Below are 15,914 nucleotides of genomic sequence, written 5' to 3' on the forward strand. Positions count from 1 at the left end.
AAGACTGGGAATTCAACCTGGCTGTTTCCTTTCTTGCTCCCCCTCGTCTCCCTCCCCCCCCCCTCCCCTTTTTTTTCTTTCTTTCTTCTTCCAGCTAGAAGCCTCTAATTTTTTCAGAAAATACAGGCATGGATCAGAACAAAATGATTCCCTTATCTCCTTCTACTGGTTAAACTCCGATCACTTTGGCGACCCAGAGGCAAAGGGAGGAGGGGAAGGGGGGGCGGGGAGGAATGAGGGGAGCTAAGATTGGGGGGGGGGGGGGGGGATTCTGGCCTGCCGGTGGATCGGATGCTAGGTGATGCTGCACATTGGTCCCTTGGCTAGCCTAGTGCGTGCTGGAAGGCTGTGGGACTTAGCAATGCCCACCTGAGGACTTCGGGGTTAGGGGCTCTGTCTCGTTCTTCTCAGTTCCAAGAAATGGGGTTCGAGTAGGATCGACCCCCTTCAATCCACGAGACTGATTCGTGGATTGAAAAACTAGCCCTATCCGAGGGTCAGCCACCGCCCAGTTCCCTCCCCCTGGCAAGCCTGGCGCCACCGTGAGGGGGTGGGTAGCGTTATTCACAAGGCAGCCTCCAGCAGAGCAGGCTGGCCAGGTCTCAGTGCAACAAGTCTATTGGTTTTGAAGGAGGATAAACCGGGTTATACGGGTCACTGCTTTTCAGGAGACCTCTAGTGGTCAAAGGTTGAGCTACATCTTAACTTGTGGGCTCCTCCTATTTGTCTCATCTCCTAGGCGTATCCTGGGGTTAGGTCTCCAACTCAGGGCCAGGCAGTCAAGGCCAGTAGCTTGGGACAGATTTTTCATGGACTTGAGGCAGAACCAGGAGAGAAGCAGGGGACTCAGAGAAATGGATCTACTGGGAGGGGTCATGTGATGCCCTTTGTGGGCACTGGAGGCCCCACGTTCCTCTGCCCTTGGAGAAACGGAGACTTCCTATCTTATCTTGATTTTCCTCCCAGGTCTGAGATTAATCAAGTATTCTCAGGGGAGTTGGATTAAATTGGCCCAAGCCATTTCCAGTTACAATAGCAATGCCGAGCCTATTTATTTTTTTCTAATTTGTTTGTAAATTAAAACCAACTCCCACTCCCTCACCCTAATCACAAATAACACCCAAACACCCTTTAATTTAACAATTCATTACCTTCAAGTGCCCTTGACATTTATGGGTTATTTAGTTTAGGAATAACTAAGCTTTTTTTTCTCCCCCCTATTTTTAAAAAATGGCATGCACTGCATGGTGATGTGACTTTTGACTAAATTGTGACCTTGTCCCCATATGCAGAATGCCACAGCATCCCACGTCAGGTGGGGAGGTGCTGGGGGAAAGAGCTGCTTGTTCTTCAGACTCATTTGGGATGCCTACATTAATAAAGAATTTGATCAAATTGACCCCCAGCTGGGGGGTTGCTGTGAATAGCTATCTTAGATCATTTCTAAAACAGGGGTCACAGCCATCTGAGGCTATTAAAACATCATGCCATACCTGATTTTTAGAAAAGAAGACAAAAAAATGTACAGACATAAAGTCTTGGCTCCACTGGGGGACTCATATACTGCCTACAAAAAATTTCTCTGTGCAGTTTCAAATGGACATTAACGATGCCTGGTATTTGGTGATTTATATCTTAAATTACTTGACAAGCATTAAGTAACTCATTACTTAGAGGCAGAGTGGGTAGCGTAGGTAAATCACTAGACCGAAAGTCAAGGGGGCCATTCTTCACTGATTTTCTACGTCTCCTTGTCCATGGCTATAATTACCTGCAGGACTCAAACCCTAATTCTGGCTTTGTTGAAATTTCTCAGATAATTGTGCCAAAATTATCCAGACTGGTCATCTGTGTACCAGTATGGCAGCCCCCCCCCCCCCCCCCCACAAACCCTCTCTCTCCTCCACCCCTTGCTAGGTCATCAACCAAACCCACGGAAGCGCCAGCAAGTCCCTAGGCTGCTTCCACCTACATTTTGCCATGACACAGACCGATAATTTTATGACTTGTTATTACAGGTTGAAATATGTAGATGTAGTAATTCACCGAGGATGTAAAGAGATCTGAGTACTTCACAGGAAAAATAATACCAAGAAGAATAGTGAGGTTGTTTCTGTTCTCATCTTCAATAAGCTTTAGCCAAAATGAAATTGGGTAAGCTTTTCACAAAGAAGGTAGAGGACCAGAGAGCCTCACTCAGGGCTTACACAATGCCTTTCTCAGACGGTGCTAAAACCAGCTCTTAGGACTTTCCAGCAATTTTGCAAGCTGGCTATTAAACACATCCATTATTAAACATTAAATTATATAAAGTTGCAATTAAATGAATTAAAAACAGATCCAGAACATATCACTTTCTAATTATTTTACTATATCTGTACTCTTGAGGTTATGTTGAACTTGTGTATCTTTATGGTTGCAGTCCAATATAATGTGTGCTACTTCGCATCTCTGCCATTGGCATTTCATTGGTAGCTTGAAATTTGCTGTGGTGGGAGTATTTAGACTCTGGAACTCAGCAAACATTACAAATCAGTGCTTGATTTATTGTGTTGCTGATTGCTTAGACTTAAGAAAGTGATGGAGAGAATGTTAATATTGTATGTAGATTGTGATGGTTAATTTTATGTGTCAACTCGACTGACCCCATGTGTATGGGTCTCAGCCAATCAGTTGAAGGCCTGGAAAAAACAAAAGTCTAAGTAAGAGGAAACTCCTGCCTAATTGTTCTGGGACATGGGCTTTTTATTCTGGCCTTTGAATTCAAACTCAAATATTGGCTTTTTAAAAAATACACTTTTATTGATTTGAGAGAGAGAGAGAGAGAGAGAGAGAGAGAGAGGAAGAGAGTGATAGAAACATGGATGAGAAAGAAACATTTATCGACTGCCTCCTGCACGCCCTTACTGGTGATCAAGTCGAGCCCACCAACCCAGCCATGTGTCCTGACCAGGAATCAAACTGGTGACCTCCTGGTGAATGGGACAACACTCATCCAACTGAGCCACACCAGCCAGGTTCAAACATTAGCTGTTTAAGGTTTCAGGCCTGCCAACTTATAGACTAGAACTTACAACATAGGCTCTCCTGGTTCTTAGGCCTTTGGACTCAGTCTGGAAATACGCATCAGCTCTGCTGGGTCACCTGGGAACCAACTACATATCTTGGGACATCTTAGACTTCATAAATCATGGGAGCCTGTTGGTTCTGTGTCTTTGGCGAACCCTAATATATACATTAAACTTAAATTTGTGCCAAGTCTGTAGTCAATTATATTGTGAATAGTACAAAACATTGAGAAAATACTTGAAAGTTATTATCTGATTCATCTAAGAGGTAGCTCAAGTCATTGACAAAGGAGGTGATTTTCTGGGATATGTCTTTTTCTTTTCACTTTCATCTTACTCCTTAATATAAACGAAAATATCAACTAACATTCAATGCGGAACTATACTCACTTGTAAATCGCAACCATAGATTGTATCCATAGCTATAGATACAAGAGTTCAGAAAATAGTTAATAAGACCACTCAATGAAAATAGATTGGCTATATAAAATTTACAGTAAGAATGTTGCATGTTTTATTATTTGTATATTTGTTTGCACTTCCTGTGTAGTAGCAAAGTATATAATGAAGTTACACACCACACACATATATGTATACAAACATATATACACATCTAGATCTACACAATTATATAGATTTTTATGGGTGGAGAACTAGTTAAACATTTATAGAAGCACACCTCTGTCTAAAAGTAGCCTGAATCTCACATGCAACCCAAATTTCTCTAGAGCAGGTGTGGCACTCATTTTTGTACATCCCCTGAATTAAGACTGTGTTTTCCATTTTAAATGGTTGAATAAAGTCACTAGGAGAATAATATTTTCTGTGGAATCTCAGAGGGAAGGTGGAGGAGGGTGGCTGGGTAGGAGGAGATCAACCAAAGAACTCGTATGCATATATGCATAACCCACGGACACAGACAATAGTGAATGCCTGGGGCAGGGCAGGCTAGAAGGGATCAATGAGGAAGAAAAGGGGGACCTATGTAATAATTTTAAAATAAAGATTTAATTAAAAATATTTTGAGATATATATTTATATGAAATTCAAATTTCAGTGTCCATAATAAACTCTATTGGACCTCACCTACGCTCATTCATTTATGTATTGTTTATGGCTAAAATGGCAGAACTGAGTAGTTCTGACCATGATTCTAAAAGCCTAAAATATTTACTATTTTGCCATTTGTAGTAGAAATTTGGAGTAGAAGTTGCCTGTTCTTGAAAATGTAGGGACATTCCTTGGTTGGGAGTAGTAGACACAACCAAAAGATTTTAAAAGTCTTTTCTTGACATTAGCCCTAGAAATACTTCCTCAGTAAACAGATACAGAAAATGGAATACCCAGAGTTGGGTGGGATTCAACTCATGGGCTCAAGATGAAGGAGAGAGACACTGTTCTCCTAAAAGTAAGAATGGAGCGTGAGATTTTCCACTCCTTGGTTTGTGTTCCAGCTGCCTGATGACAGTGCTTTTCTTCCTCCCTGCCTGACCTAAAGCACTGTATAATTTTGTTGGATGATGTTAAATATTTATTGAGTTTTCTCATCCAAGGTGGTTCGGTTACTGTGTGCCTATATGCATGAAGGGACCCTTCAGGATTAAAGGTGCTATATAATAGAGGATTATTTTATGACTTGTTATTGCAGGTTGATATATGTAAATGTAATTCACTAATGATATCAGTGCATATATCTCGGAAATAAGAACGTATTATCTTCCCACTTAGTACTAACATCATTTACATCCTTTAAAAATACATACACAATCAATTCTTTTTTAAATGAGGAAATGCAGCAGAAGAAAAAAAATTCCTTTAATGCAATACTTCAGCTGAAAGTTTAATGACACAAAAGGCAGGCAATTCAAAGTTACAGTTCCCACAGCAACTGTAACTCTGCTATATAGCACATTTAGGCATAGATTTCACAGCATGTACTGCAATACAAAATACTCCACACTGGGCATGCAAGGGGGCAGAGTTATGGTTGCTATGGGTACCATGACTTTGAATTTCCAGATTTTTTTGAGAGTTTAAATTCTCAACCAGAACATCACATTAATAGTTCATTTTTTTTGCATTGAAAATAATAAAGGTTGTATCACTGTTTCCACTGTCAAACCTATCTCCAGCTCAGTCCACTGCGCAATATAAATACCTACCCAAACATTTTCACCCTACTTGCTAAAATTAAACCATGACCTCAGCCCAGGGAGTATTTTAGTTTGCAAATTTATATGCAATGACTTTCATTGAATTAACTAAATCTGCTCCCTTCTCCTTTCCAAATATTACCAATAAATTCAGATTAACCCTTTCTGCATACTAGTGTATTTTATGTTATTCATGGGCTGAAAGTATATGATAATCATATTCATTGTGTATGAATCTGTGATGTATATATCTATAATTTATACTCTACTTCCCAAAAAGAACTGGAGGCAGCAAACTACATATATTCATTTATTCCTTACACACCATGCAATCTTATGTTTTTATGTTAGTAGTCTCAGGACCCTTTACTTAAAAAAATTTTTGAGGACCTCAAAGAGCTTTTGCTTATGATGGTTTTATATATTAACAAGAGGTATGTAAAATATGTTTTTATATTTAACATATTAGAAATAATTGAAATATTAAAGATATTCATTAACTTATTTAAAAATGATATTAAATCCAATACATGTTGACATAACATATTTTTATTAAAAACTATATTATATTTTTCAAGACAGAGAAACTTAGTGAAAAGAGAGGCATTATTTTACATTTTTACAAATCTCTTTGATGGAAGACAACTGGATTCTCATAACTGTTTCTACATTTAATCTGTTGAATATCACAAGTCATATAGCTTCTGGAAAATGCCACTATACTTTTGTGAAATAATACAAAGGGGAAAAAGGAGATAGTATCCTAGTATCCTTATAGTCATTATTTTTACCCAATGGACCAACTGAAATGATTTCAGGGATTCCCATGGTTCCCCAGACTACATTTTGAGAACCAGTGTTCCATACATTTGTTTATATTATTCTTCCAAGCATATGCCTCTTCCTTATCTACAGGAAAGCTCCTATTTATGCTTCAAGGCACTATGTATGTAACACTCTAAGAATATAGCTAAGGGAGTGATTAATTTTTTCTAGTGCCTTAGCTATGTTCTCATAGTGCTGTATACATATGTCAATCTGAGCGTCTATTATGTTGTATTTTTGTTATTGTTGTTAGACTATGAGTTCCTTAAAGGGGAAACATGTATTATATACTCCCCCCCCCCTCATTTTCTAGCATGGTACCTGTTATTTCGTATGTGTGGAATATAAGAATTCAATCCAATAAACAAGCAATAAAATAGCTCCCATGCATTGAGTCCATAATATATGTGAGGGACTAGGTTTGAATTGTCTCAGATTTAATCCTTATAATAATGCTATGAAGTTAGTACTATTATTATCAATATTTTTTTTAATAGGAAACTAAATCTTGCTCAAAGTTGAACAGCCATGGGTTACATAATATGCCAAGAAATGTGAAGAACAGTAAAAAGTAGAAAACAGTCTTTGCCTAAAAGGCATTTACAACCTACTTTGGGGCACAAGACATAATGCACAAATGAAAGGCAAATGAACAATATAGAAGTTAGCTAAGCACAGACAAAGACTATAATTAAAGAAATGCCTACTTAGCAGGAACAGCTACTTACCCAATGAACTATTTTGATTCAAAGTTTGGAGCATGTAGGTATTATCAGAAAACCCTTGTTTCAAAATGTACACCAGATAAATATGTATTCATTTAAAAATTATATATTTACTACTGCACCAATCTATTACAAATGTACTAATATAAAGGAATATACTTGAAGATATAAATTAAAAGAAATTAAAAAAGAATGAGATAAAATATGAAAATGAATTCTATTTTTTTTTCAGCATGCAAATGAATTATGCACCCCACTGTGGAGAAATTCATCTAGAATAGTGGCAGTCAATTTTGGAGGTACACTAGACTCATCTGGGGAGTTTTTAAGATAGAACAATTAAAGTTCAGAAATATTAAAAGTTCTCATTCTAAACGTGGGCAAGCTGATCTTTTAAATCCCTTCTTGCCTGAGTTAGTACCTGGATTTTTATTTTTGAGGCTGTATCCATTCTGAGTGTACCTGGCTCACCAAGGTCTGGAAATCAGGAGCCCTGAGCTGGATCCTTTGTCAGGCTGAGAATTTTGCTGATCCCTTGGGCTATTTTTCAATAATAGTAATTATGGGGGTGGTGATTTTCTGTGGTTGTAAAATACTCTGTCTAAGGAAAGTATGTTATTTGAGTCAATATATAGTTCTGTAAATGGGATCATGAAATGTTTGTCCTGGAGGGCTTCTTTTATTTTTTATTTTATTTTATTTTAAAAGTATTTTTATTGATTTCAGAGAGGAAAAGAGAGGGAGAGAGAGATACAAGTATCAATGATGAGAGAGAATCATTGATTGGCTGCCTCCTGTACCCCCACACTACTCCTACTGGGGATCCAGCTCAAAACCCAGGCATGTGCCCTTTACCAGAATCCAAACCAGGACCCTTCAGTGGGTAGGCTGAACCTCCATTCAGCTCCATTCACTGAGCCAAACCAGGTAGGGCTGGAATGAATCTTTTAAAACAATGCTCTTGTTTTACATATGAGGAACTGAGACCCAGAAATGCTAAGTAGTGTTGGGTGACTTCTGTAAGACAAAGCTCTGAGAAGAAGGGCTTGGGATATTGGTGAGGGGAGGAAGAGGTGGCTGATTGTCATTAGATAAATGGTTCTCAAATATATGCTATGGAATTCCACCTTCATAAGGTGCCTCAAACCATTCTGGGACACCGTGTCTGGGCCGAATGGAGCTGTGTACTTGTGGCTCCTCCCATCTTTTGCTGATCCATCAACCCTGGGGTTGAGTTTAAAAATTTTAAAAACAAATTACATAGAAGACCTCTAAACTCCAAAGGTTAGAAGGCCTTCTCTGTGAATGAAGTGGTTGAACTAGATGAGCTCTGAGGTTCCCGTTGCCCATCCATGAAATTTCTGGCATTTGTGTTTATATCTAGTATCACCCAGCATGGAGGAGAACATTAGAGCATTTCCCTTTGTGTTGGTAGTATTTTGTCATTTGCATTTTGAGATCCAGAGGCTGGGGTTGGCAAAGATTCTGGGACAAATGTAGTCATACCTTACTATGCCTATTATCCATCACCTCATTATAGGTGAAAAACATCACAGCCTGGGAGGGGCTAGACCGAGGAGTAGAGTGTCATACATAGACCAAGAAAACTTCATGATGACTTGTCAAAGCTATTTTTTTTCTGTTTGGTTTAAATAGGTTTCACGAAGTGGAAAACAACACATGAAGATTTTCTTGTTCTTCATTCTTTAAAACACATGGAACTATTGGAAAGGTTCAAATGCAGGATCTAGCATGACACCCCAGTGTTCCTTTATGCCTTTGTTTATGCTGTTACTTTTTCTGGATATCTCTCACCTTGCCTTCTTCATCATGTCCACCTAAAGAAGTCCAACACAACAATTGAAAAATGGGCAAACAGTAACAGCTTGTTGTCCTAAATGCTGGCACATACTTCACTGTATGGGTAAGCACTATCCAGATTTTAGATGAAGACTCTGAGGCGCAGGGAGGACAAGTAACTGCCTAAAGTCACCCAGCTAGAAAGAGATTAGAGCGTGGATTCAAATCAGGTAATCAGGGAAAAGACTGGGGAATCTCAGAGGGAAGTCGGGGAAGGGTGGCTGGGTGGGAAGAGATCAACCAAAGAACTTGTATGCATCTATGCATAACCCTCAGACCCAGACTATAGTGTGGTGAAGGCCTGGGGTAGGGAGAGGGGATGGGCTAGGAAAGGTCAATGGGGGAAAAGGAGAACATATATAATACTTCCAACAACAAAGATAACGACAATAACAACAACAAAAGCAAACAAACACAGGTAATCAGCCCAGAGTCTGTGCTCTTAACACATTTTACCATCTCCTTGATAGTGTCAGGATGTCACACAAGAACAAATTCAAATGTTCTTCTTCACTTTCCATAAATTGTTTTAAATTTTTACTTTTTAATTATGGTTTACATTCAAGATTATTTTGTGTTAGTTTCAGGTGTACAGCATAGTGGTTAAACAACCATATACTTTACAAAGTGCCCCCCCCCCCCCATATTTCAAGTACCCACCTGGCACCCGTACATAGTTATTACAATATTATTGACTATATTCCCTATGCTGTACTTTACATTCCCGGGACAATTTTGTGACTAAATTTTAAATTAAAAATGAGATTAAATCTACGACCTATCAACTTGGCAAAGATTTTAAATTGTGGCCAGGATTGGGTTGAAATTGAGAGAATGGAATTTGCCCCACTGGGGGGAGTGCCAATTTATACAGTCCTTCTGAAAGACAATTTGGCAGTAAATACTAAGTCCTATAGATACAGCATACCCCCAGACCCAGAAATTTCACTTCTATGAATTTATGCTATGGAAAATTTTGGACAAGCTCACAAAAAAAGGAATATAAAATTTCATACCAGAACAATTGTTTGAAATAACAAAAAATTGGAAGCAATGTAAGTAATTGAAATAGCGTATTGGCTAAATAAATCTTGGTGCAACCCTAATAAGGAAAAATATGCACATATTAAGAATGCAATAGAAACATGTTTATTGTCTTGGGAATATATTCAAAAGAAAATATTTTTAACTTAAGACATACAAGTTCATGCCACTAGTAGAATTAAGTCAATTAGGGTTGGGTTTTTTTTGTGCCTTTTGGTGGTTTCAAATTTTTCTATAGTGTATTACTCATGACATAGCAGGCACATTTGGGGCTAGGAGAACCCTCCCTCCAAACAACTGCTAGCTTGGCCCAATTCTATGCTCACCCACAAGTCTTCTGATTACTCATTCAGCTTCCAGGGACTGTGATAATGTACATCTAAATGATGGGCAACAGCATCCCATAGCTCAGAAAGAAGTGCTATGAATTAAATATTATTAAATCAATGTTCAAATGTTCCAATTGACTATTAGTTATAAAAATTAATATTCACTTAAAATTTTAAATGTAAGAAATAAAGAATAATAATTGAATGCTCCCCTTCTCATCTATCCCCGTGCCTCTCACTGACACATAGTATAGATATACTTCATAAAAGAACAAAACAGCTATTGTATCATATCCCATAACTATTTAATCATTTCTCCATTGCTGGGTGGTTAGGTAGTTTCCGATTTTACTTTATTACAGTAGGTGTTGCAATAAACTTGGACATGTCATTTTTTGTGTGTGCATTTTCTGTGAGAAAGATACACAGAAGTGGAGTTGCCAAGACAAAATGAAAATAAATTTTCAATATGGCTATATGCTGCTGTATTGGCCCATAGAAGGATGGTACCAATTTATATTTCCCTGAGAAGCACATGAGAGTTGCTTATGAGTTGGATGAGGTGTTGGCATAATCTGATGCCTGCAGCAATGACAAAATTGAGTCTCTGGACTGCAGTTTCTGGAACTTGGTGATGAAAGAGTTGCACCCGTGAAAGGTCTTACCTAGGTGCTCAACAGATTGTTCTAAACACTGACTTTATGCCTCTCTTTTAACTTAAACTTGAGCAATCTTATGGCTCCTGAAGTATATTAGATTGCACATTATTTTCCTGTAAGTGCCCTAATCACTTGCTATTTGGGAATGGGGGGTGAATCTTAAAAGATCCAGTAAATATCACCCTATTCTTTGGCCCACAGTCTGACTCAATTAAAATTGGCAGAAGAGTAAGACAGAAAGAGTAAAAACATCACCTTTGTTATTGCTAAAGTTGATATTGAAAAACTGTGAGTTATAGCTATTGTGTAAGTCGGTTTCTCATTCTTACCTCTGGCAATAAAGAAACAACACCCAGGCTCAGACAGCCATGAGTCACTTCGAGTCTCCCCCACAGGCCAAGGCTTTCACTGATATATCTGTTAGCTGGTGGAGAAGAATCAGAGGCATATGTTCTCTGGGTGAGTGTACTTGGCAACCCATGGCTGGTGTTCTTTCAAAGCTCACTGTTCAGATTATGTATCTTTTCCTTCCCTGGGGAAGTATAAGTGAGGAGATAGGGTGCAACCAGAAGTGTTATATGGTGCTCACGCCACCAGACAGAAACACCTGGAGTAGGGCAGATTCTTGCCCTTTATGACCTTCCTTCCCAGACCCATTCCAAGAGGAAAGAGTTTGATGATTGATTAGTAATGTCTGCCATGATATGGACGGGAGGGTTTATGGCATATTTGTCATACATTTTTAATCCTGCAATAATTATGCTACAAGAAGGATGTGTTTGGTATAAATGTTAGAGGCAATTGTGTTTTCTAAATTATAAAAGGGTTTCATTACATTTCAACTACCCCTACAGATTTTTCTGTCTCTTGATACCTTTTGATGCTACACCCAGCATAGAACTGATTATTTTTATTGTAATAGTTCATAATTCAGGATCCACATATCCAAATCTCCAGCTTCTGCACTAGGATACAGAAGCAGAAGAGAAAAAACAGTTTTTGCCAAGTGGCCAAGGCTAAAATTGGTAGTGGAAAAAATTGGATTTTTCAAGCTATTAAGTATTTATTACAAATAATGAAGCATTTAAATAAAATAAAGCTCATGTTGTATTTCTAAATGTTTGGTATTCTCTGCTCTTGTTGATGCTCTTTCTTATAGGAGTAATTTTTATTTACCTAGGTTGTTTTTTAATACACAGATACTTGCCATTTGCTGTAGTGAGGATAGGATAAAAATTTTATTTGAGTTGAGTGACTTTAGTGCACACGAAGGGAGCCAGATGTGTCAGCAACCAATTAAGCTGGATTTAAAAATGTAGGAGTTTCCTAATAGAAAAAATAACAGCTTCTGGATGGGGTGGAGTTGGGGGACAGACTAGAGGTGGATTGACGAGGAACACTGGGAATACAGAAAGAGATCTCTTTGATTAACATCTTCCCTTATTGACACTTCATTATTTCTGGCCCTTTTCCATCTCAGGCCAATGACCTGGCTGCTCCTTGGGGAGAAACTTTAACTTGAAGATAGAGCAGGCTCCTCTCAAGAACTTTGACCACACACCTCCTCCTTTAGGATAGTGGTCCTCCAACTTTAGACATTAACATGTTTTTTGTTTTTTGTTTTTTCTGAGTTTTATCATGTCTTTTGTCATCTCTATGGTTTCCCCCCAGTTATCTATTTATTTATTTTGAATCACTATAAAAATTTTTGTGACTAAAAGAAAAATTATTGTCACTTGCCATGAACAGAAGGTAACCATAAAAATAAGTACAAAGAAAACAAAATGTTGTTTAAAAGTTTTAAAAAAATAGCCCTGGCCAGTGTGCTCAGTGGTTAAAGTATTAGTCTAGGCATTAAATTTTAATGATTAAAGGGTCTTGGATTTGCTAAAACAGGTTTGGCTCAGTGGATAGAGCATTGGCCAGTAGACTGAAAGGTCCCAGGTTCGATTCCAGTCAAGGGCATGTACCTTGGTTGCGGGCACATCCCCAGTAGGGGGTGTGCAGGAGGCAGCTGGTCGATGTTTCTCTCTCATTGATATTTCTAGCTCTCTATCTCTCTCCCTTCCTCTCTGTAAAAAAAAATCAATAAAATATATATATATATTTTTTAAAAATAAAGTGTCTTGGATTTGATTCCTGGTCAAGGGCATATACCTGGGTTGCAGGTTCACTCCCCACCCCTGGTGTGTGTGGGGGGGAGGCAACCAATTGATGTGTCTCTCTTACATCGATGTTTCTCTTTTTCTTTCTCACTCTCTTCCACTCTCTCTGAAGAAGCAATGGAAAAAAAATATCCGCAGATAAGGATTAACCAAAAAAATAATGAACATAAAACACAACAATAAAAAATAATGATGGTAAACCTGAGAGTTGTACAGATTTCTATATCTAAAACGAGAAGTATATATCTATTTATTAATAGTAATAGAGGGACATTCAACTCATTAATGCTTACTTCCATCTAAAATCATTTTATTGTCTTCAGTTTGGGAAACAGACTTTTCTAGGAGGCTGCGAAGTATGCTGGGAAAAGCTTGGGATTTCTAATCAGACCACACTGAGTTGGTTTCAGCTCTTACTGGCCTCTCACAATAAAAGTAGGATGATAATATCTACTTCACAGGGCTCCTGTGAGGCTGAAATGCAAAAAGAATTTAGAGCATATTTAGGCAATTTCATTTTTATTCTTTTCTACCAATAAGATATTTGAAGAATATCTCCAGTTCTAGATGGAAAAAGGCATAAAAACCCCACAGCATTAAATAATTTGAGAAATGGGTTTATTCAGAAAAATATAAACTAAATTTATGGACTTATTTATTTTTCATTCAAAATAAAAATAGCTTTATTGAGTCCCATGGGGAAAATGTACCATCTTACAACTATCTACTTCATTGACTAGAAGAATACCAGTGAGAAAAATGTTATAGTTAATAACCATTCAAAGTTAATATCTGGGCATATTTGAAAAGAAGGAACACAGGTAGCATTGTAAGCCTTTAGCTTCAGAGTCATGTGAGGCCAAGAGTTGCAAGAAACATTCCCTTATTACTGATGAACAAACTGAAACTCAGAACATAAAATGTACCCATGATCTTAAAAAACAAATAAGTCATAATATAGTGAAAACACAGTCTTACCTAATGTAGACTTCATTAAATGCTTATTAGTGACCCAATACCGATTGACAGTATTTCATACAATTGTAGAATAATAGAAAGCTCAATATGGAAGGAATTTCAGAGCTCACCTATGTCAGGGGTTAAATATTATAGCTAACGTTAAGGAGTGACTTGGATCTGGGGGCACTGGGAGAACTAGAGAGATCAGACTATCTAGAAAGGGGGACAGCCTCTAACTATTCCTATGTTAGACATTGGACCCAATGTTGCTAGATCTGAGTTCTAAAGAAAAAGCAGGAATTTGGATTTCTGGATTTTTATATGAAAATTTCTTTATCTCTTGACAACTAAGCAACTAAATTCCCTTATCTTATCTCCCATCCCCCAACTCCCACCTCAACCGCACATATACTAACATAAAACCGAAAACTTCTGAGCAGGTCAAATAAAAATGTGTCCATGGTTTCCATTGACTCTGAGTATTGCCATATTGGTGTCATAAATCTGATCCAAAAATCTCCCAGATATTTTCTTTAATAACAAAGTAATTAAAGAAATTGTTGTCTTCTGTCTGAGATGAGAAAATGAAGGCCAGAAAAAAGAAGTGACTTAACTAAGTTCATATCAAAAGTCTCTCTTTTAAAACCTTCTATGAAAAGCTGACAGATGATTCATGTAAACAATCATATGGAATAAAGATGGAATCTGATAATCTAGAAATAATTCTGAGCAGAGCTCTTTGTTTAATTGTCTGCAACCTACATTATCCAAGCTGGTGAACACATGAAGCTGAAAAAGTGGGCCACTGCAATAAAGAATTGGTAGGGGAGGGTTTGCAAATTAAGTGGAAATATTTGTTGGGGAATGATATTCCCAGAGATGTGTTCCTATTTCAAAACCTTGGACCAGTGGTTAAAGTAATATAGAAGTATGTTTACCCATGGCCCCTAAGAGAAAGTTGAGAGAAATAATGAGTATCATTTGCAATTCCATGGAAGGAAAAGCCAGCCATATTTTGTAGTAGTCTTTGAGGTTGTATGTAAATGGATAGATAACTCATTCATTAATGCCACAAATAATGATTGACATCTTACTATGAACAAGTCATGGTACAGACAGTGTGAACAAGAAAGAAAAATTTCTTGCCCTAATGTGACTTATATCCTAATAGGTTGAATGAGCAGTGTAGGCAATTCTTAACTGGCTAAATAATGGATCAGCTCTTCCATTCTTTTCAATCAGGCTGACAAGAACAAGAAAGTTGATGGTGGCTTTGGGAACAAAAGTTGGCTCTCTTGCTCTTAGGCCAATATTCTATTGCCATGGCAATGATATGCTCGCTGGTCTGAATTATGGCATAGACTTTTATATTTTGAATCAAAGCTCTAAAAATACCGGGAGGCAAAAGATGCTATTAATGGGACAAAGCAAAGGAACTGATATCAGTTTACTTCTTTGTTGCCCATGCTTCACTTAAAAAAAAAAAAAAAAAAATCTGAAACCCAGCACAAACAAGGCGGGCACCTAAATTAAGCTGTGGTCAGCTTTGCTGTGAGAGAAGACACATTTCTGTAAGTGATTCGTCTTCACCCCCGTTGGCTCTGGCAGATTTATAGGGGTTATATTTTCACACACAAATTGTCCTTGAGCAATTTCTCCACTACCTGGAACACTGTTCCCTCCTCCCTGCTCCCTGTCAGATGTGTCCATCTGCTGTCTCCCTCCCAGATTTTTTCTTTAATAACAAAGTAATTGTTGACATTGTAAGAAAAATCCAACTCTTGGTTGAAGTTCATGTTCCAGAGGGTCTCTTGTTGGGGAGAAAATCAGTTGCAGATAGAGTTGCACATTCCTGACATGGGGGCCAGCTCCCTTGAAAGCCTGCATTACTGTGAAAAGCTGCACTGCCCTTTCCAGCTGGTTCTCTTTTCTATAGTAGACAGGACCAAGAAAGACTCATGCTCCTTGTCCCCTACCCTCCCTCCAAGAGCCAGGGCTGCTGCATGGAACAGTGTCACAGAAGGTCAATGGAAAAACGATAGAGTAGCCTACTAGACCTTCCGTTAAACTTCCACACCCACTTCCCATTTGCAGGGCGAATTTGTGATCTTACACACATCACTCCT

This window comes from Pipistrellus hanaki (genome assembly GCF_964339955.1).
Source record: "Pipistrellus hanaki genome assembly, chromosome: 14".
Lineage (NCBI taxonomy): Eukaryota > Metazoa > Chordata > Mammalia > Chiroptera > Vespertilionidae > Pipistrellus > Pipistrellus hanaki.